This window comes from Eptatretus burgeri, chromosome 9, assembly GCF_056783735.1.
Source record: "Eptatretus burgeri isolate ZD-2024b chromosome 9, Ebu_testis_v1, whole genome shotgun sequence".
NCBI lineage: Eukaryota > Metazoa > Chordata > Myxini > Myxiniformes > Myxinidae > Eptatretus > Eptatretus burgeri.
Window position 1 is genome coordinate 324,017 of NC_140969.1, and position 22,497 is coordinate 346,513.

At 43.0% G+C, this 22,497-nt stretch overlaps 2 long non-coding RNA genes across 2 annotated transcripts; both read right to left on the reverse strand.

Annotated features, from left to right (window-relative positions):
* Positions 1-8,947: 8,947 nt before the first annotated feature.
* On the reverse strand, positions 8,948-15,054 carry LOC147019397 (uncharacterized). Its single transcript, XR_015062008.1, has 5 exons — positions 14,394-15,054; positions 14,121-14,216; positions 12,762-12,907; positions 9,718-9,808; positions 8,948-9,478 (listed from the first exon to the last, which is right to left on the reverse strand). It is a non-coding gene; the product is annotated as an uncharacterized LOC147019397 (long non-coding RNA).
* Positions 15,055-15,309: 255 nt separating this feature from the next.
* Positions 15,310-20,435, reverse strand: LOC147019398 (uncharacterized). Its single transcript, XR_015062051.1, has 3 exons — positions 20,317-20,435; positions 20,047-20,192; positions 15,310-15,397 (listed from the first exon to the last, which is right to left on the reverse strand). It is a non-coding gene; the product is annotated as an uncharacterized LOC147019398 (long non-coding RNA).
* Positions 20,436-22,497: the final 2,062 nt, after the last annotated feature.

Below are 22,497 nucleotides of genomic sequence, written 5' to 3' on the forward strand. Positions count from 1 at the left end.
ACATGTACACATTCTCACATAGACGGTGCCTTTTGAGAGCGTCTATCATGAACTTTTAAATATATTCGGACATTTGCTTTAAAGTTTCGAAAAGTTCACGTTACCATTTAAAGATTATTCCATTTATCGTATTGTAATTTCATAAATCCATTATTTATTTCCTAAATACACGATATGTCCTAAATACGTAAATACATTATGACGCGTTTCGCTATTGGCTTAATCAAGGCACGTGACGAAATATCGGAAGTTGTTTTAAAAAAATTTTTTTTTTTTTTATCCGACAAAACCTTTAGGATGCTGCTCATGGACACATTTGTCTTTGTTTTTGTATACCTTGTCGAGGCTCGTATGAAAGCTAACACACAACGCACAGCAAGGGGGGCATGAGACAAGAGGGACGGGAGTGGGAAGGACAAAACAGTGGGGAACAGAGACATTAGGAGATCTGTGGAAGGGAGAGGGATGGGACGGGGAACACGGGGTATACAAGATGGACATTACAAGGACTTTCAGGAAGGAAAGCAGGGAATTTGAAGGAGGTGGGTTTGGGGTGGATTAATGGGGGTAGAAAATATCAAGGATTTGGATGGGGGATGATAAGAAGTGGTAGTGAACAGCTTTTTTGAAGGTCTGGATGGAAGAATGGGATTGAATAGAGTGAGGGAGTTTATTCCAAAGGCGGGAAAAAAGAGGAATGAAAGAGTGAAGGTGTGCATCCATCATCAACAAATTAAGGTCAAAATGAATGAGCATTTTGTTGGTTATTCTTTTATTGTACATCCTCATTAGCTAATATTCTGCTTATGAAATTATCATTTGTCTCCTAGTTCTGTGCATTTCCTTGAGGGGCACACAAACTTTTTCTGACTATTTCCCATACCCTGTGCAAGCTATTCGAAGAGCCTCGGCCAGCAATAAAAGAAGGAAATTAATTTTCAATGTACATTCAGGCGGTGGTGCAGGATGAGCGCATACTCTTGACAGAGCTTTCGGGAACTTGCAACAAGCGGTGAACGCTTCCCCGGCGAGCATTCATTCTCGACAGGTCACCACTCTGTCTGTCACAGGGTGCAGAAACTTTCCTTGAGTGTACCCACGGGAATCAAACGCACACCAGCGATCGATCACAATGTGACAAGGCTAAGTACTCCACCACCAAACCTCTCCGCACCCAGACGTTTCCTTTTTAACTTTTTCCTTCAATACCCCCCTCCATCGTGTTGCTTCCGATACATTTTAATAATAATCCTAATAATAATAATTGTATTTATACAGCACCTTTTGCCAATGGATACAAGGCTTGATTTATCTCACGAAATGCACTTGTACCTCATTCTTCTCTCATGTGTGCTCCTTTTCACATCTCTGCCCAAGTATCCTGATGATTTATTACCACGGGCACATGATCTAACCTTCCCCCTCCCTCCCCTCTATATCACATTGTGTATGGCCTTGTCCCATATCATTGTTTCCAAATGTCTGAAATGCTGCACATATTGAAATGCATGTTATTTATTTTTAAAATCTTATTTGGATGTCTGTATTTTATAAGTTCAGCAATGCTTTATCCTTCCCTTCAGGGAGGTAATGGCTGTTGCTTGAAGCATCATCAGGAGGTGAGGTTGGGTTCGGGATGGTTGGGGGAGGGGGGGGGTGGGTACAAGAAAGTGTGCTGGCCAATGGAAGTGAAAAGTACGAAGCTTTAAAGTGGGGTTAGATATCCCTAAATAACACAAGTACAAAAGGGGGTTGTTGGTGTGCTGTGCTGCTGTGTTAGTAGATGAATCACATAAATGCTGTGTTGGTAGATGTCTCACCAGCTGTTTTAACCTATTAATAAATTAGATGCTGTGTTAGTAGATGTTTCACCAGCTGTTTTAACCTACTGATATGTTATGTGTTGTTAGTAGATGTCTGACCAGCTATTTTAATCTGTTGATAAGTTGGATGCTGTGTAAGTAGATGTTTCACCAGTTGTTTCAATCTATTGATAAATGATGTGCTGTGTTGGTCGATGTCTGACCAGCTGTTTTAATCTATTAATAAGTTAGATGCTGTGTTTGTAGATGTTTCACCAGTTGTTTCAATCAATTGATAAATGATGTGCTGTGTCAGTAGATGTCTGACCAGCTGCTTTAATCTATTGATAAGTGATATGCTCTGTGAGTGGATGTCTGACCAGGTATTTTAATCTATTGATAAATAATGTGCTGTGTTATTTGATGTCTGACCAGATGTTTTAATCCATTGTTAGGTTATGTGCTGAGTTGGTAGATGTCTGACCAGCTGTTTTCATCTATTGATAAGTTATACGCTGTGTGAGTGGATGTATGACCAGCTGTTTTAATCTATTGATAAGTTACATGCTGTTACTAGATGTTTCACCAGCTGTTTTAATATATTGATAAGTTATTTGCTGTGTGACTCGATGTTTGACCAGCTGTTTTAATCTATTGAAAAATAATGTGCTGTTTTGGTCCATGTCTGACCAGCTGTTTTAATCCATAAATAAGTTAGATGCTGTGTTAGAAGATGTTCCACCAGCCGTTTTAACCTACTAAGTTATGTGCTGTGTCAGTAGATGTCTGACCAGCTGCTTTAATCTATTGATAAGTTATATGCTCTGTGAGTGGATGTCGGACCAGGTATTTTAATCTATTGATAGATTATGTGCTGTGTTCATAGGTTTATGACCAGCTGTTTTAATCTATTGACAAATTATATGCTGTGTTAGTAGATGTCTGACCAGCTGTTTTAACTTATTTACAAGATAGATTATGTGTTATTAGATGTCTGACCAGATGTTTAAATCCATTGTTAGGTTATGTGCTGTGTTAGTAGAAGTCTGCCCACCTGTTTTGACCTATTGATAAGATAGATTCTGTGTTATTCAATGTCTGACCAGATGTTTTAATCCACTGTTAGGTTATGTGCTGTGTTGGTAGATGTCTGACCAGATGTTTTAATCCATTGTTAGGTTATGTGCTGTGTTGGTAGAAGTCTGCCCACCTGTTTTGACCTATTGATAAGATAGATTCTGTGTTATTCGATGTCTGCCCAAATGTTTTAATCCACTGTTAGGTTATGTGCTGTGTTGGTAGATGTCTGACCAGATGTTTTAATCCATTGTTAGGTTATGTGCTGTGTTCATAGATGTCTGACCAGCTGTTTTAATCTATTGATGAGTTATTTGCTGTGTTACTCAATGTTAGACCAGATGTTTTAATCCATTGTTTGGTTATGTGCTGTGTTGGTAGATGTCTGACCAGCTGTTTTAATCTATTGATGAGTTATTTGCTCTGTGACTCAATGTTTGACCAGCTGTTTTAATGTATTGATAATGAAACGGAAGACCAAGAAAGGACCCAAAGAAGTAAAGAGAAAAGATGGAGTCATCAGGAGGAACCTGGATAGGATTCGGGTTTCAGCCGCGACTCCACAACCCTCAAACCCATCCAGGCGCAGCCAAGTGAGCCTTACAGAAAAATTTCTGCAAGAATTCACTTCTCCTTCGAGAGATAGATAAAGAAAGAGAGGAAAACAGAGTAAAAGATAAAAGAGAAGAAAAAGCAAGAATTATAATGAATAAAGAGAATTGTGAATAAATAAATAAACAAATAAATAAATAAATAGAGAATTGAGAAAAAAAAATGAGAAAGAAACATGAAAGGAACAAAGATGCAGGGAAGAACCCAGACAGACAGATTTCAGCACTTACTCCCCAGGCTCAAATGCAGCAACATGTACAAGCTACCAGAGGTCCGTCAGCGGGGAAGCACAGTCCACACAGCATCAAGATATGGAACAAACATAATCAAACGGAAGACCAATAAGGAACCTGAAGAAGTAAAGAGCAAAGATGGAGTCATCAGGAGGAACCTGGATAGGATTCGGGTTTCAGCCGCTACTCCACAACCCTCAAACCCATCCAGGCGCAGCCAAGTGAGCCTTATAGAAAAGCCAAGTACCAAATCACGCAGCCAAGTGACCGTGATTTAAGTTACGTGCTGTGTTGGTAGATGTCTGCCCAACTGTTTTATGAACCAGATGGTGTGTTGGTGTGTAACATTTTATGAACCAGATGTGTTGGTGTGTAACATTTTAAGAACCAGACAGTGTCAGCTGAGAACAAGTTGAAATACACACTATTTGTTGAAAAATCCGTGTTACTGTATTAGTGTAGTGATTTGGAGTAAAAAACGGTTTTCAAAACAAACAAATGTGTTAAAAACGCTTTCATGAGGTAAGTCTGACCATTTTAGCATGAAATAGTTTCTTGTGTAAAATGTATTGTTTCCCTGAGAACAAGCTAAAATACACACTAATTGATGAATAACGCGTGGTTCTACATTAGTATAGTGATTTAGAACAAAAGACGGGGTCAGAACAACCTAATGTGTTATTAAAAACGCTCGTAAAGGGGAAACAAGATCGTTTTTTTCATGAATAAGGTTTTTTATGTAAAATGTATTGTTTCCCTGAGAACAAGCTAAAATACACACTAATTGATGAATAACGCGTGTTTCTACATTAGTGTAGTGATTTAGAACAAAAGACGGGGTCAGAACAACCTAATGTGTTATTAAAAACGCTCGTAAAGGGGAAACAAGATCGTTTTTTTCATGAATAAGGTTTTTTAATGTAAAATGTATTGTTTTGCCGAGAACAAGGTGAAATACACACTATTTGATGAATAACCCGTGTTTCTACATCAATGTAGTGATTTAGAAAAAAAAACGTTTTTCAGAAAAAAAAATAATGTGTTTAAAACGTTTGTATAAGGAAAGTTTGTCTCTGGGCGTGTCCGGGAGGGTGTTTGTCTCGGAGTGCGACCGAGCGGGAGTTGGTCTCCAGGTGCGTCCGAGCGGGTGTTGGTCTCCAGGTCCATCTGAGCGGGTGTTGGTCTCGAGGTGCGTTTGAGCGGGTGTTGGTCTCCGGGTGCGTCTGAGCGGGTGTTGGTCTCCAGGTCCGTCTGAGCGGGTGTTGGTCTCGAGGTGCGTCTGAGCGGGTGTTGGTCTCCGGGTGCGTCTGAGCGGGTGTTGGTCTCCGGGTGCGTCTGAGCGGGTGTTGGTCTCCGGGTGCGTCTGAGCGGGTGTTGGTCTCTGGGTGCGTCTGAGCGGGTGTTGGTCTCCGGGTGCGTCTGAGCGGGTGTTGGTCTCTGGGTGCGTCTGAGCGGGTGTTGGTCTCTGGGTGCGTCTGAGCGGGTGTTGGTCTCTGGGTGCGTCTGAGCGGGTGTTGTTCTCTGGGTGCGTCTGAGCGGGTGTTGGTCTCTGGGTGCGTCTGAGCGGGTGTTGGTCTCTGGGTGCGTCTGAGTGGGTGTTGGCCTCCGGGTGCGTCCGAGCGGTGTTTGTTTCCGGTTGGTGTTTATCTCAGGACGTGTCCTGGCAGTGTTTGTTTCTGGGTGGTATTTATAGTATGAACAGAAGGAATTAGATTCCAGAAATTATTTTGTTTCCATCTTCACTGATATTCTAAGCAGAATCAGTTTGATGAGACAGTGTGGATCGTAATTAATGCTCCATCCCACGTCTGCCTTCCCTTCCCCCACCCTCCTCACTCTCCCTCCCCCTCCTCCCTCTTCTCCCATCGCTCTTTCTCCTCCAGCTTCTCACTCTCCTTACTCTCTCTCTCCCCCAACCCTTCTCTCTCTCCCCCTTGTTTTTCTCCCCCTTCTTAGTATTGCCATCAGCAAAGCAATGGGTGGTATTTGCTTGTGATAACTAAATAAAGAAATGTGGAAGCGATGACAAAACCCAGCCATCTCGCGCTAACGCATGGCAGACAGGCTAATAGGGTCTATTTGTACACTCGATGACTTTAACCTAATTATTCGTAACTCTTCTCTATATTGTCATTATAAAGTTTTGTTGAAAATTTGATGACAAAAGCTGAAATGATGAGAAACGTTATGGCTTGGACAGACAGACATAATGCAAAAGAAATCATCTACAACTAAGCAACCAAAGGAAAAGATTGACGGGCCCCAACCCCGCCCGTCAAAGTGATGGACAACCACTGTAATTTCCATCTCCATCTCACCAATGAAGAAAAGAAGGAAGGACTTTGCACCAACGTTGAACTCAAAATGGTGATGATAAGCTGCTTGCAGAGATGATCACCAGAGCTCCAACGAGACAGAGAGGCAGAGTCGTCGCATGTTGAGCAGTTTTCACTTGTGCACAGCCGACAAAAAATACAAACAATTGTTAATTAGGCCACTTGGTCCTGGTTGATTTTCAGGATCATTAATGTATTTATAAGAGAACTGTTTCGCTGAAAATTCAAAAGTTATTAAAAATAAAAACAATTCACAACACTGAAAAAAGGACCGAGGATGAGGATGAGAGAGGAGAAGAGAGGAGGAAGAGGATAAAATGGCAAAGTACTCACATTTTAACCACAGTTTGAGAGAATAAGTAAGGGGAAGAACTGATATGGAGAGTGGAGAGAGAGAAAGAGAAAACAGAAGAAGAGAAGAGAAGAAGTGGGGGTGGGGGGGGATTGTGGAAGTAACCACAATAACCTGCAGGTAAGAGAGTTAGGTAAGGTAAGGTATTTGGCAGTATAAATGATGACAGGAAAAGATGGGGTATGACAGGAGATGGTGATGCACTGCGTCTTTGAAGCACTGAAGAGAAGAGTGAGATTGAATCGTCTCCAGAAGAAAGTTCCATAAAGGAGTGAAGATGGGTGTAAAGCCGATATTTCGGGAGTTTAATGAGGACGGAGTTACTGATAGAATGTGTGCATCCTGGAGGAGCCTGGGAGGTTTGAGGACTGGGAGGGCAGAGTGAGGAAAAACATGGGCTAATCAGGCCTATTTGAGCTTCCTGTGACTTTGACCACACACACACACACACACACACACACACACACACACACACACACACACACACACACACACACACACACACACACACACACACACACACACACACACACACACACACACACACTCTGAGAAAAAAAACACACACCCATGACACGAGAGGGATTAACACTTCCTGGACTCTCTTACACGGTGATGTCTTTGATAAATCCTCAGGGTGGCCCACTGAGCACATACTGACTGTTTTGTGTCATGTTATGTGAGAAATGCGCAATCTGGAGACTCTGTTTGCTCGAGGCTCCCCTCCCACTACCCCCCACCCCCACCAATACCCCGATACACGTGCTCGATTGTGATTTGTGCACATATTGTGCATGTTGTTGTGAACACAAATGTTGTGCATGGCATGTTACACATGTTATACATATGCACACGTTGTACGTGACATATTTCTCTCTCTCACACACACACACACACACACACACACACACACACACACACACACACACACACACACACACACACACACACACACACACACACACACACACACACACACACACACACACACACACACACACACACACACACACACACACACAGCCCCAATACACCGACCATTTCTCTTCGATTGAGCCATCCTCCATGCATGACTCCTTGGCTTTAAAGCTGACAAGCTCCTGGAAATGACCTCTGTGGATGTTCTCTTCATACTCATCCTTCCTCGCGCTATACAATTGGAATTAGCAAACCTTGTTGATCCTCTGACCAAGGGGTCACTGCAGGACTTCATTGCTGTCATGTTCAGCCTGATGTCAATCAGTCGATGGTCCTCACTGCATTCCGCTCTTCACTGAAAGTGTCCTCCAGTCTCCATGCCCCTCCTGTGGTCCTTCTAAACAATGAAAAAGTCAGTGCAATGATGCAATGACATGATGCACCACACACACAAAGACCATTTCTCTTAGATTGAGCCATCCTCCATGCATGACTCCTTGGCTTCACAACTGACAAGCTCCTGGAAATGACCTCTGTGGGTGTTCTCTTCATACTCATCCTTCCTCGCATTATACAAATTGGAATGAGCAAACCTTGTTGATCCTCTGACCAAGGGGTCACTGCAGGACTTCATTGCTGTCATGTTCAGCCTGATGTGAATCAGTCGATGGTCCTCACTGCATTCCGCTCTTCACTGAAAGTGTCCTCCAGTCTCCATGCTCCTCCTGCAGTCCTTCCAACAGACAGACAATGACAAAGTCAGTGCAATGATGCAATGACATGATGCATCACACACACAAAGACCATTTCTCTTCGATTGAGCCATCGTCCATGCATGACCCCTTGGCTTTAAAGCTGACAAGTTCCTGGAAATGACCTCTGTGGGTGTTCTCTTCATACTCATCCATACTCCGACCGTACAAGATATGAATAAAAAAACCTTGTTGATCTTCTATCCAAGCGTTCACCCCAGAACTTCATTGTTGTCATGTTCAGCCTGATGTGAATCGGTCGATGGTCCTCACTGCATTCCGCTCCACGCTGAAAGTGGCATCCAGTCTCCAGACACCTCCTGCGGTCCTTTCAACAGACAATGACAGTCAACATCAGCACACAACACCACACAACGACACCACACAGATACTCGACGTAACCTCAAACAAACACAGCCATTGAGTTTGGGGGAAGTGATGTAACATCTTTATGGGATTTCTATTTTCTCCCCAAACAGCAGGACAATTGTGGAGAAATTTTCTTCTCCACACGGATGCCAATCCACAGTTTTTGTGTTTCCCCATCCCATGAATACCGAGTCACAATCAAGGAAGTAGCACGTACCTATTTAAGATCATTTAATTGACTCGTTCAGGATCAGAATTTAAATTCCAACCTCACAAACTCGGAGCAATCACACACATCATAAGGCCACCGGGTCTGGTTTGAAAAACAAAAATCAAAAATTGTGTCATTAACTGTAACACGAAAAATAAACCATTGACGTTGACAAAACAGTAAATGCTGAGCAGCATAAACAACTTGTCCACAAAACAAATATAATTTCACTTTTTATTTAGAAAAGTGGAAAATAATGTCGAGGATGAAATGGCCTACCTCAATTCATTGATGTGGAGGTGAGCAAAAGTTGTTGTTGTTGTTGTTGTTGTTGTTCCTCATCCCCATCCATATTTTGCAAGACAACGCTGTGGTTGAGATCATTGGCTGAGAGCACGGCTGTGCTGCTGATGTAATGCCCCTATTACCAGTGAACCCGTTCTCATTCTGCCAACCTTGGATGGTTGAGTCAACCCCGCCGAGTGTTAATTCAACAGCTGACAGGGGCTCAAACTCAGGACCCCAAGATCGCATGCCAGCCTCCCCAACCACTAAGCCAACATCAGGTTGCCCCTCATCCGATTTATGGTGCATAAGGAAAAGCAAGATTTCTTGCTTTCATTATGACGTTCCTCTGTATCCATTGTGCTCCACTGCAGCACATTTGCACAAAATACTGGCAGGTTTGATAGAGAGGTGCTCATTGTTGCATTTACCACTGTTGTTTCAGCCTCCACTTCCATGGCATTGCCATCAGAATCTTCATTGCTAAACGACATCATTTCCACGAAAATGTAGTCATCAGGAACTTCATTGCTGGACAACATTGACACGACAAGAAAGAATAACACGGATCTCTCGGGATAACGAAATAGCACAGCTTGATCATTGAAAGCAGTTATTTGATGAAATGCTTCAATCATTAAACTTCTCTCCTCATTTCATTTCACATGTCTACAATCTCGTCCCAGCTCCTACCAACAGCTATCCACACATTTGAGTAAATTATAACATCAACAAAATTGAAAAACATTGCAGTGGATGTGAAGGCTTACTTGACCCGTGGTGCTTTTGAAGGAGAGCTTTTGGTATTTGAAGATGACTTGAAGGACTTCTTCTTGAAAAAGTTGACTCTTATTTTTATCTCTGCAATATCACAAAGGAAGGTGTTTAGTACATTTCAGGTCATGCAGTTGATAGGAAAGGTGTGAGACAATGAAAAGAAAACAAAGACATGCTAAAGTGTGCAGTCTGTCTTCACAAGATCTGACTCTCTTACTGAGTACACATTGTAATGATGACAACACCATGAAAACTAGGATAAGTGAGTATCTCTCCAAAGGGAGAGCCACTCTTCCAAGGAGTGATTTCAATGAATTGGCCCTGCTATTGCCCGGCACAAAACAGCCAGACTCGGTGTTGTAAAGGGTCAAGGCTCCATTCTGAGTCTGGGAGGTCGACAGTTCGAAACCCAGGCCAAGTCATCCCAAAAACTATAAAAAGGTACATGTTGCTTCCATAGTTGTTGCTCAGCATTTATAAAGAATACAGCACAGATAAAGAGCCATCATTTGATAAAAAAAAGTGTGTATCTACCCTCAGGAGAGCCAGAAAACAACATCTTTCTAAGCTCAAGTCTAACTCTCAAATCTCTCCCTCCTCCATATCCTGGTGGCATCTCATCAAATCTGTTTCTGGTGGATGTTCCCCCTCCATCCCCTTCCTTACCTCAAATGGCCACACTGCTGAAACCGCACGTGAAAAGGCTGAATGCCTAAACTCGGTGTTTGCATCTAAATTTTGTGTCCAAAACCCATCGCTTTCTATACCCACCTTACCCAGTCGCACCAACTGTCCCTGGACTATGTGTCCTTTTCTCCTGACAAGGTGGAGAGCTTGCTGTCAAACCTCGACTCAGATTCTGCAACCAGCCCAGACTGCATCAGTCCACGTGTCCTAAAAACCTGCTCCTCTGCTCTTGCTCACCCTCTCTCTGTTATATTCACCCTCTCATTTGCTCAAGATCATCTGCCATCTGCTTGGAAATCAGCAAACATTACCACCCTGCATAAAAAGGTGCAAAAAACAAATCCCTGCAACTACAAACCACTCAGCCTTCTCCCAATCATCAGCAAGGTTATGGAATCCATCATCGCTTCAGACATTAAATCCTTCCTCTTCTCCAATGGCCTGATTTCTGATCATCAATTTGATTTCAGACCAGGTCACTCTAACTTGGATATGATGCTTCTGCAAACCAACAATGGATGGAGGTACTCAATGCCGGACATGAAATCAGAGCCATATCCCGAGACATATTGCGTGCTTTTGTCATTGGTCTGTCACCCTGCCCTGCTCACCAAACTCTCTTCCTATGGTATCCAAGGCCATCTCCACTCATGGCACGCAGACTTCCTGTCCTGTCACAGTCAACGTGTGGCCCTAAATGGAGTTGTTGCATCCCTTCTTCCTGTCCAGGCTGGAGTTCCTCACGGTGGTGTCCTGGGCCCTGTTCTTTTTCTGGTTTCCATCAACAATCTCTCCGACTCTCTGGAAAATCCTCTTTAACTCTTTGTTGATGACTCCATATTCTGCCGTACGTTCTGTCATCCCTCAGCCCTGCAAGCAGCAGCTTCTTCGCTCCCTGCAGATCTGGATAAAATCACAAACTGGTCCAACACGTGGAACATGTCTTTCAATCCGGACAAATCTCACAATCACACGATGTCTCTCCGAAAGGACCGTTTAGAAACCACCCCCCGCCCCCCGATCCATTTTCACAAAAATCCTCTGGAAGAAGTCCTTTCTTTTAAGATTCTGGGTCTCACGATCTGCCATGATATTTCCTGGGAAAGCCACATTTCAAACCTGGCCTCCAAAGCCAGTCGCGGACTGGGAATCCTCCATCGTGCAAAGTCCTTCCTTGGCCCACCTGAGCTTCTGACCACTTACAAAGCTTTCCTCCGCAGCCTGATGGAGTACTGCTCTCCCCTCTGGGTTGGCGTTCCTGCCTCCCACCTTTCTCGGCTTCACGCCGTGGAAACCAAGGCATTTCGGATCATTGGCATCTCCCGCGATGAGGCTGAGTCTTTGGGCCTCTCACTGCAGGCAGGACAGTGATCTTTCTGTCTTCTCCAGTCTCCTCTCCAGTCTCGCCCCCCTGCTCTTTCTGTGATTTTACACCACCATATTTCCACAGGGTGCTCTAGGTCCTGCCAACCACCCCCTTCTGGTAAAACTACTAAAATCACGAATCACTGCTCACCTTCACTCTTTCATTCCTCTTTTTTCCTGCCTTTGGAATAAACTCTCTCACTCTATTCAATCCGATTCTTCCCTCCAGGCCTTCAAAACAGCTGTTCACCACCACCTCTCATCATCCCCCATCCCAATCCTCGATCTTTTCTACCCCCGTTAATCCACCCCAAGCCCACCTCCTTCAAATTCCCTGCTTTCCTTCCTGAAAGTCTCTGTAATATCCACCTTGTATTCCCCATGTTTCCCGGCCCATCCCTCTCCCTTCCACAGATCTCCTAATGTCTCTGTTCCCCACTGTTTTGTCCTTCTCACTCCCGCCATTCTTGTCTCATGCCCTCCTTGCTGTGCGTTGTGTGTTATCTCTCATATGAGCCTCAACAAGGTATACAAAAATAATAGTAATAAATAAAACAATGTACAGGATTGATGGATCTAATACACACCGACTGCATTGAAGTTACATGGAAGGGAACTCGTATTCTGTTGCTGAGAGTGTAAAAACCTTTAGGAATTAACGCTATAGAAGCAAAAGGTCGTTCACTGGTCCACAGTGGCCATTTTCAACTCAAGCTGTGGGTTCCATAACATTCAGAAGTTATTGCGCACAGACAGAACAGTCAAATTAAAGTTCCTTCCTGAAGTTCTGTTGAGCACGAAGTTTCTCGTGTTATATCTCTGAGGTGAGCAGCTCCTCTCTGAGCCTTATATCATGTCTGAAAAAACGCTAGTTACACTCATTCCCAACTGAGATAGCAACATTCAATCGATCCAGATCCAATGATAAAGCAAAAGACAACTTATCGAATCACAAGATCAATTTCTCACCACCTCACTAACTCACCGAGGTTGGAAGATGTGGTCGTCCACAGCTTGGCTGCGATTCTGAAAATCCGCCAACGTCAAACGTCGGGGTCGCAAGCGCTCTGCGCGTCGCTGACAAAATCTGTGCTCACTCCGTTTTATGTAAGGCATGTAATGGTTCATCATCTAGGCAGAGGGAGGAATATGAAAGAAAATGGAGACTTTAAGAAAGTGGAGGCAGACAAGAAGTATCGGAAGATTGAAGTCGAAGTGGAGAAAAAAGTGGAAGTGAAAAAACAATCAATCCTTCCTGGTGAGTCTTTGAAGATTCGCGTTTCAGGTTTTAAAACAAAGGTGAGTCTCCATAAGGGGCATGTAGAAGACCCAACATGATCTTATCTTGCTCTCCATGTACTAAAGTACCTGTTGGGGATTTTTTTTAAATCATTATTTTAAAAATGAAAGGTTTTTCAAATTGCATTTCATCATACACACACAAATATTATGTCATTCATAAAGGTCGTCAACATGGGTTTACCAAAGGTAGTTCCTGTTTAACAAACCTTTTAGAGTTCTCTGAAGCAGTGTCTGTTTTGGTGGATGAGGGAAAGGCAGTGGACGTAGTATATCAAGACTTTAAGAAGGTATTTGATAAGGTACCACATCGGAGGCTGTTAGCCAAAGTGAGGGCTTGTGGAGTGGCTGGTGAGCTCGCTAATTGGATTGCAAACTGGCTTTGTGGTAGGAAGGAAAGAGTGGCTGTGAGTGCGAGGATGTATTGCCGGGAGGATGAAAGTAGTGTGCTCCCTCAGGGATCAGTACTCGGACCATTACTATTCATTATTTACATCAATGATTTGGATAATGGGGTAAAGAGTAAGCTTTCCAAATTTGCAGATGACACAAAGCTTGGAGGTGAGGTGGATATCAGAGGGGGTGATCATCAGATTCAGCAAAGTATTGATACGTGTATGGATTGGGCAAAAGATTGGCAGATGGAGTTTAACCTGAGCAAGTGTAAGGTGTTGGGGATGGGAAAGAACAATGAAAATAGAGATTACAGGATGGAAGGGGTAATTTTGTCGCATGTCATACAGGAGAAGGATCTGGGGGTGGTAATAGATACAGGAGGGAAGCAGGCAGCACAGTGACAACAGACAATGACAAAGTCAACAACACCACACAATGACACCACACACGTACTCAACTTAACCTAATACAAACACAGCCATTGAGTTTGGGGGAAGTGATGTAACATCTTTATGGGATTTCTATTTTCTCCCCAAACAGCAGGACAATTGTGGAGAAATTTTCTTCTCCACATGGATGCCAATCCACAGTTTTTGTGTGTTTCCCCATCCCATGAATACTTAGTCACAATCAAGGAAGTAGCACGTACCTATGTAAGATCTTTCCTTTGACTCGTTCAGAATAAGAATTTAAATTCCAACCTCACAAACTCGGAGCTGTCACCCACATCATCATGCCACCGGGTCTGGTTTGAAAAACAAAAATCATTAATTGTGTCATTAACTGCAACAAGAAAAATAAACCGTTGAAGTTGACAAAACAGTAAATGCTGAGCAGCATAAAGAACTTGTCCACAAAACAAATACAATTTCACTTTTTAATTCGAAAAGTGGAAAATAATGTCGAGAACGAAATGGCCAACCTCAATGAATTGATGTGGAGGTGAGTAAAAGTTGTTGTTGTTGTTGTCGTTCCTCATCCCACTTCTTATTTTGCAAGACAAGGCAACGTTTGAGATCATTGGCTGAGAGCACAGCTTTGCTGCTGATGTAATGCCCCTATTACCAGTGAACCCGTTCTCATTCTGCCAACCTTGAAAGGTTGAGTCAACCCCGCCTAGTGTTCATTCAACAACTGACAGGGGCTCAAACTCAGGACCCCAAGATCGCATGCCAGCCTCCCCAACCACTAAGCCAACATCAGGTTGCCCCTCATCCGATTTATGGTGCATAAGGAAAAGCAAGATTTCTTGCTTTCATTATGATGTTCCTCTGTATCCATTGTGCTCCACTGCAGCACATTTGCACAAAATACTGGCAGGTTTGATGCAGAGAGGTGCTCGGTGTTGCATTTCCCACTGGTGTTTCACCGTCCACTTCCATGGAATTGCCATCAGAATTTTCATAACTGAACGGCGTCATTTCCACGAAAATGTAGTCATCAGGAACTTCATTGCTGGACAACATCATTTCTTTGACAATGTTGTCATCAGGAACTTCATTGCTGGACAAAATCACATCCGTGACAATGTTGTCATCAGGAACTTCATTGCTTGACAACATCATTTCCATGACAATGTTGTCATCAGGAACTTCATTTCCGCACAACATTGACCCGACAAGAGAGAATAACAAGGATCTCTCAGGATAACGAAATAGCACAGCTTGATCAGTGAAAGCAGTTTTTCAATGAAATGCTTCAATCATTAAATTTCTCTCCTCATTTCATTTCACATGTCTACAATCTCCTCCCAGCTCCTACCAACAGCTATCCACACATTTGAGTAAATTATAACATCAACAAAAGTGTAAAACATTGCAGTGGATGTGAAGGCTTACTTGACCCGTGGTGCTTTTGAAGGAGAACTTTTGGTCATTGAAGATGACTTGAAAGACTTCTTGAAAAAGTTGACTCTGATTTTTATCTCTGCAATATCACAAAGGAAGGTGTTTAGTACATTTCAGGTCATGCAGTTGATAGGAAAGGTGTGAGACAATGAAAAGAAAACAAAGACATGCTAAAGTGTGCAGTCTGTCTTCACAAGATCTGACTCTCTTACTGAGTACACATTGTAATGATGACAACACCATGAAAACTAGGATAAGTGAGTATCTCTTCGAAGGGAGAGCCACTCTTCCAAGGAGTGATTTCAATGAATTGGCCCTGCTATTGCCCGGCACAAAACAGCCAGACTCGGTGTTGTAAAGGTTCAAGGCTCCATCCTGAGTCTGGGAAGTCGACATTTTGAAACCCAGGCCAAGTCATCGCAAAAACTATAAAAAGGTACATGTTGCTTCCTTACTTGTTGGTCAGCATTTATAAAGAATACAGCACAGACAAAGAGCCATCATTTGATAAACAAACAAGTGTGTATCTCGCCTCAGGAGAGCCAGAAAACATCATATTTCTAAGCTCAAGTCTGAACTCTAAAATCTCTCTCCCTCCTCCAAATCCTGGTGGCATCTCATCAAATCTGTTTCTAGTGGATGTTCCCCCTCCATCCCCTCCCTTACCTCAAATGGCCACACTGCTGAAACCGCACGTGAAAAGGCTGAATGCCTAAACTCGGGGTTTGCATGTAAATTTGTGTCCAAAACCCATCGATTTCTGTCCCCACCTTACCCAGTCGAACCCAACTGTCTCTGGACTATGTGTCCTTTTCTCCTGACAAGGTGGAGAGCTTGCTGTCAAACCTCGACTTAGATTCTGCAAGCAGTCCAGACCGCATCAGCCCATGTGTCCTAAAAACCTGCTCCTCTGCTCTTGCTCACCCTCTCTCTGTTATATTCACCCTCTCATTTGCTCAAGGTCATCTGCCATCTGCTTGGAAATCAGCAAACATTACCACCCTGCATAAAAAGGTGCAAAAACAGATCCCTGCAACTACAGACCACTCAGCCTTCTCCCAATCATCAGCAATGTTATGGAATCCATCATCGCTTCAGACTTTAAATCCTTCCTCTTCTCCAATGGCCTCATTTCCAATCATCAATTTGGTTTTACACCAGATCACTCTACCCTGGATATGCTGCTTCTGCAAACCAACAATGGATGGAGGTACTCAATGCCGGACATAAAATCAGAGCCATGTCCCGAGACGTATCGCATGCTTTCGACATGGTCTGTCACCCTGCCCTGCTCACCAAACTCTCTTCCTATTGTATCCAAGGCCATCTCCACTCACAGCTCACGGAGTTCCTGCCCTGTCGCAGTCAACGCGTGGCCCTAAATGGAGTTGTTTCATCCCCTCTTCCTGTCCAGGCTGGAGTTCCTCAAGGCAGCATACTGGGCCCTGCTCTTTTTCTGGTTCCCATCAATAATCTCTCTGACTCTCTGGAAAATCCTCTTTATCTCTTTGCTGATGATTCCACCCTCTGCCGTACCATCTGTCATCCCTCAGACCGGCAAGCAGCAGCTTCTTCGCTCACTGCAGATCTTGATAAAATCACAAACTGTTCCAACACGTAGAACATGTCTTTCAATCCGGACAAACCTCACACTCTCACGATGTCTTTCCGAAAGGACCATTTAGACCCCCCCCCCCCCGTTCATTTTCTCAAAATTCCTCTGGAAGAAGTCCTTTCTTTCAAGATTCGGGGCCTCACTATCTGCCATGATCTTTCCCGGGAAAGCCACATTTCAAACCTGGCCTCCAAAGCCAGTCGCCAACTGGGAATCCTCTGTCGTGCAAAGTCCTTCCTCAGCCCACCTGAGCTTCTGACCATTTACAAAGCTTTAGTCCACAGCCTGATGGAGTACTACTCTCCCCTCTGGGTTGGTGCTCCTGCCTCCCACCTTTCTCGGCTTCACGCTGTGGAAACCAAGGCATTTCAGATCATTGGCATCTCCTGCGATGAGGCTGAGTCTTTGGGCCTCTCACTCTCTCACTGCAGACAGGGCAGTGATCTTTCTGTCTTCCACAGTCTCTTCTCCAGTCTCGCAGCCTGATGGAGTACTGCTCTCTAACTAAATCGGATCTAACCCTAACCCTAACCCAAACAAACCCTAACCCCTCTGCTCTGTCTGCGATTTTACCCCACTATATTTCCGCAGGGCGCTCACGGTCCTGCCAACAACCCCCTTCTGGTAAAACTACTAAAATCACGAATCACTGCTCACCTTCACTCTTTCATTCCTCTTTTTTCCTGCCTTTGGAATAAACTCCCTCACTCTATTAAATCCCATTTTCCCTCCAGGCCTTCAAAACAGCTGTTCACCACTACTTCTCATCATCCCCCATCCCAATCCTCGATCTTTTCTACCCCCGTTAATCCACCCCAAGCCCACCTCCTTCAAATTCCCTGTTTTCATTCCTGAAAGTCCCTGTAATGTCCATCTTGTATTCCCCGCCTTTCCCGGCCCATCCCTCTCCCTTCCACAGATTTCCTAATGTCTCTGTGTTCCCCACTGTTTCGTCCTTCCCACTCCTGCCCTTCTTGTCTCATGCCCCCCCCCCCTTGCTGTGCATTGTGTGTTAGCTCTCATACGAGCCTCGACAAGGTACACAAAAAATAATAACAATAAATAAAACAAGTGGACCAGGCACAACAAATCCCACCCATTTAAGGCATAAAGTTATTTTGGGGATCAAATTTTAATTTGATACATCCTTAACCTGAATGTTGATTATAAGGAATAGAATAAGGAATATTTCAGTCTTTGTTTGAAGTCAATTAAACCATTTTTGACGAAGTTGTGACCGTAAAATGATTTTGACCTTTCAAGGCCATGTAAGGTCAAAGGTCATGGTGTCAAATGAAAGCCAATAAAGGACTTGATATATGTCTTCCATAGTAAACACGCATATTCCTAACCTTTTTTATTTATAATGGAAAATTTGTAATTTTGACCGATGACCATGACCCCCAAAACTTCGGACCCTACCGATCTTCACAAATATGCATTTTTCAACGTAGGATTGTTTGGATTTTAAGTCACAAATAGAATAAGGTTCACTATAAGCTTAGTTTGAAGTAAATCGGATCATTTTTGACGAAGTTATGAGCGAAAAACGATTTTGACCTTTTCGTGACCTGACCTTGACCTTTGACCTCATTGGACCCAAAAGTTAATGGGGTCATCCGAGGTTCATTACCCACCTGTGGATACAATTTGACAGTGTTTGAGCAAGCCGTTTTCCCGTAAAGTTGTATTTTTGTAACCATGTTTTAGTTTTAATGGAAAATTTGTAATTTTGACCGATGAACAAGACCCCCAAAAGTTCGGACCCGACCGATCTTCACAAATATGCATTTTTCACTATAGGAATGGGTAGGATTATAAGTGACAAATAGAATAAGGTTCACTAACAGCTTAGTTTGAAGCAAATCGGATCATTTTTGACGAAGTTATGAGCGAAAAACTATTTTGATCTTTTCGTGACCTTGACCTTGATCTTGGATCCAATTGGACCCAAAAGTTAATGGGGTCGTCCAAGGTTCATTGCCCACCTGTGGATTAAATTTGATAGTGTTTGCTAAAGCCGTTTTGTCGTAAAGTTGCTAACAGACAGCCAAACAAGCCGGTAGGTGGACATGGGTAATCGATAAAGTCAAATTTAGTCGTTTTCTGGCCATTACTAGCCAACAAAAGCGTCCATAGCAACGGTTCTTTCTCACACATAACTGGAACATACCATGAACCTACCCTACCAGTTTCATGTATATCTGACTCACAGTCTCTGAGATATAACGAACTTCGTTTTTTTATTGTTTTCGACCAGGGTTCATTCAAAGTCTATCTTCTCCGACAGTTTTCATAGGATCCGGCTGGAAATTTTTGACAATATGGCTGAATGTACTGCCCACAGTCGCTCGTGGCCCGATTTTTGATTTTCGAAAAAATTAATTTTTGAGATTTTTTTGAAAATTTCAAAGTCCCGTTGCTGGGCAACGGATGGGTCCATAGAACGGTTCTCATTTGCACACAACTAGATCATGGTATGAACCTACCAACCAAGTTTCATCGAAATCACCACTGTATTAACGGAGCACTGGACCGAACAGACATACATACAGACAGACAAACATATCGACGGAAATACTGATAATAAGGGTAGACTAGATTGACTACCCAACAAACAAACAGACAAACAAACCGGACGATTACGATATCCCGCTCCCTCCCTCCGGGGGGGGCGAGATAACAATGCACAGGATTGAAGGACCGCATTCACTCCTACTGCATTGAAGTTACATGGAAGGGAACTCGTATTCTGTTGCTGAGAGTGTAAAAATATTGAAGAATTAACGCGACAGAACCAAAAGGTCGTTCACTGGTCCACAGTGGCCATTTTCAATTCAAGCTGTGGGTTCCATAACATTCAGAAGTTATTGCTCACAGACAGAACAGTCAACTTAAAGTTCCTTCCTGAAGTTCTGTTTTGCACTAAGTTTCTCGTGTTATATCTCTGAGGTGAGCAGCTCCTCTCTGAGCCTTATATCATGTCTGAAAAAACACCAGTTACACTCATTCCCAACTGAGATAGCAACATTCAATGTATCCACATCTAATGATAAAGCAAAAGACAACTTATCAAATCACAAGATCAATTTCTCACCACCTCCGTAACTCACCGAGGTTGGAATATGGAGTGGTTCACAGCTTGACTGCGATTCTGAAAATCCGCCAATGTCAAACGTCGGGGTCGTGGGCGCTCTGCGCGTCGCTGACAAAGTCTGTGTTCACTCCGTTTTATGTAAGGCATGTAATGGTTCATCATCTAGGCAGAGGGAGGAATATGAAAGAAAATGGAGACTTAAAGAAAGTGGAGGCAGACAAGAAGTATCGGAAGATTGAAGTCGAAGTGGAGAAAAAGGTGGAAGTGAAAAAACAATCAATCCTACCTGATGAGTCTTTGAAGATTTGCGTTTCAGGTTTTGAAACAAAGGTGAGCCTCGATAAGGGGCATGTAGAAGATCCAACATGATCTTATCTTGCTCTCCATGTACTAAAGTACCTGTTGGGGATTTTAAAAAAAAAAATCATCATTTTAAAAATGAAAGGTTTTTCAAATTGCATTTCATCATACACACACAAATATTATGTCATTCATAAAGGTCGTCAGCATGTGTTTACCAAAGGTAGTTCCTGTTTAACAAATCTTTTAGAGGTCTCTGAAGCAGTCTGTTTTGGTGGATGAGGGAAAGGCAGTGGATATAGTATATCTCGACTTTAAGAAGGTATTTGATAAGGTACCACATCGGAGGTTGTTAGCCAAAGTGAGGGCTTGTAGAGTGGCTGGTGAGGTCGCTAATTGGATTGCAAACTGGCTTTGTGATAGGAAGGAAAGAGTAGCTGTGAGTGGGAGGATGTCTTGCTGGGAGGATGCAAGTAGTGGGGTACCTCAGGGATCAGTACTTGGACCATTACTATTCATTATTTACATCAATGATTTGGATAATGGGGTAAAGAGTAAGCTTTCCAAATTTGCAGATGACACAAAGCTTGGAGGTGAGGTGGATAGCAGAGGGGGTGGTCATCAGATTCAGGAAAGTATTGATACGTGTATGGATTGGGCAAAAGATTGGCAGATGGAGTTTAACCTGAGCAAGTGTAAGGTGTTGGGGATGGGAAAGAAAAAAGAAAATAGAGATTACAGGATGTAAGGGGTAATTTTGTAGCGTGTCACACAGGAGAAGGATCTGGGGGTGGTAATAGATACAGGAGGTAAGCAGGCAGCAGAGTGACAGGCATTAAAGCAAAGAGGGTTTTTGGTTGCATTTGGAGGGGGATCAATTATAAATCAAAAGAGGTGGTGTTAACATTGTGTAGGAATTTAGTGAGGGCCACATATAGACGATTGGGTGCAGTTTTGGTCACCACAACTCAGGAAGGACATCGATGCCACAGAGTGGGTTCAGCGTAGGACTACTAGATTGATTCCGGGCCAAGTTCGACTCAGCTTTGAGGATCTGCTGAAGGACACAGGGCTTTATACACTAGAAAGGAGGTGGTTATGAGGAGATATGATGGAGATGTTTAAGATAATGAAGGGTATAGATAAAATAAGTAGAGACAATTCTGAAGACGACAATGGTTCACGAGTGGTATTTGACGATGTAGATTGTTTCAGAAGTCAAGGATGAGACAATGTGATAATTTTTGACCAAGTTATAATTAATTATAGTGGCCTTCAATCAACAGCTGCAAAATGTCAAAAAATCGGTTTCGTTCAACAACTTTCAAAATTTGACCTTTGCATAACCTTTAATGTCCAGAAAACAATGTTGTGGACATTAAAATAAGGAAACAGGATACATGCTATGGCTTATTGGAGTTAGTTCATCGAAGAAGGTCGAAAACCCGGTTCGATTCCCACAACTTTGAAAAGTTGAGAAGAAAAATATATATTTACAAACCAGAGTTGGTGTCAAAGCTACTCAATGCTCGCCTGTTTATACATTTATCGTTTTTAAAAGACGAGTCTAATAATTAATATTTTTTATAATTCTCTAACAAATTTTTTATATAGATATACCCCGTGGTGCCCCCAGAATCCGAACGCCCCAGTGAACAAATTGGAATTGGAACAATTTTTTCGAGAAAATTTTGCCCTAAAAACCGAACACATTTTCAAAAACCGAACACAACGTAGCATACATGTTTGTTCACGTGCGTCTCCCCCGCCTGTTCGACCCGCATCTTCGTGCTTTGTTCATTCAGTTCGTCGCTGGAATTACTCATGAAAGCATATCTCGTGTGTCGATCGCTACTTTACCTCGTGTTTTAACCTTGATTTGTGCTGTTTTTTTTTTCTTTCAATTATCACCCTTGTGCATTCACCATGGCAACCAAGAAGAGCAGTGAAGCAAATAGGAGTTAGAGGAAGTCCGTGAGAATGACAATTCAGTTGAAGAAAGAACTTTTCGCTAAGCATGAGAGCGGTTCGCGTGTGTCTAATCTCGCTGCCATGTTCGAGCTGCCGAAATCCACCGTGTGTACGATTCTGAACAACAAAGAAGCGATAAAAGCAGCTGATGTGGCAAAAGGCTTTACGACTCTGACCTCACAGAGATCAAACTTTA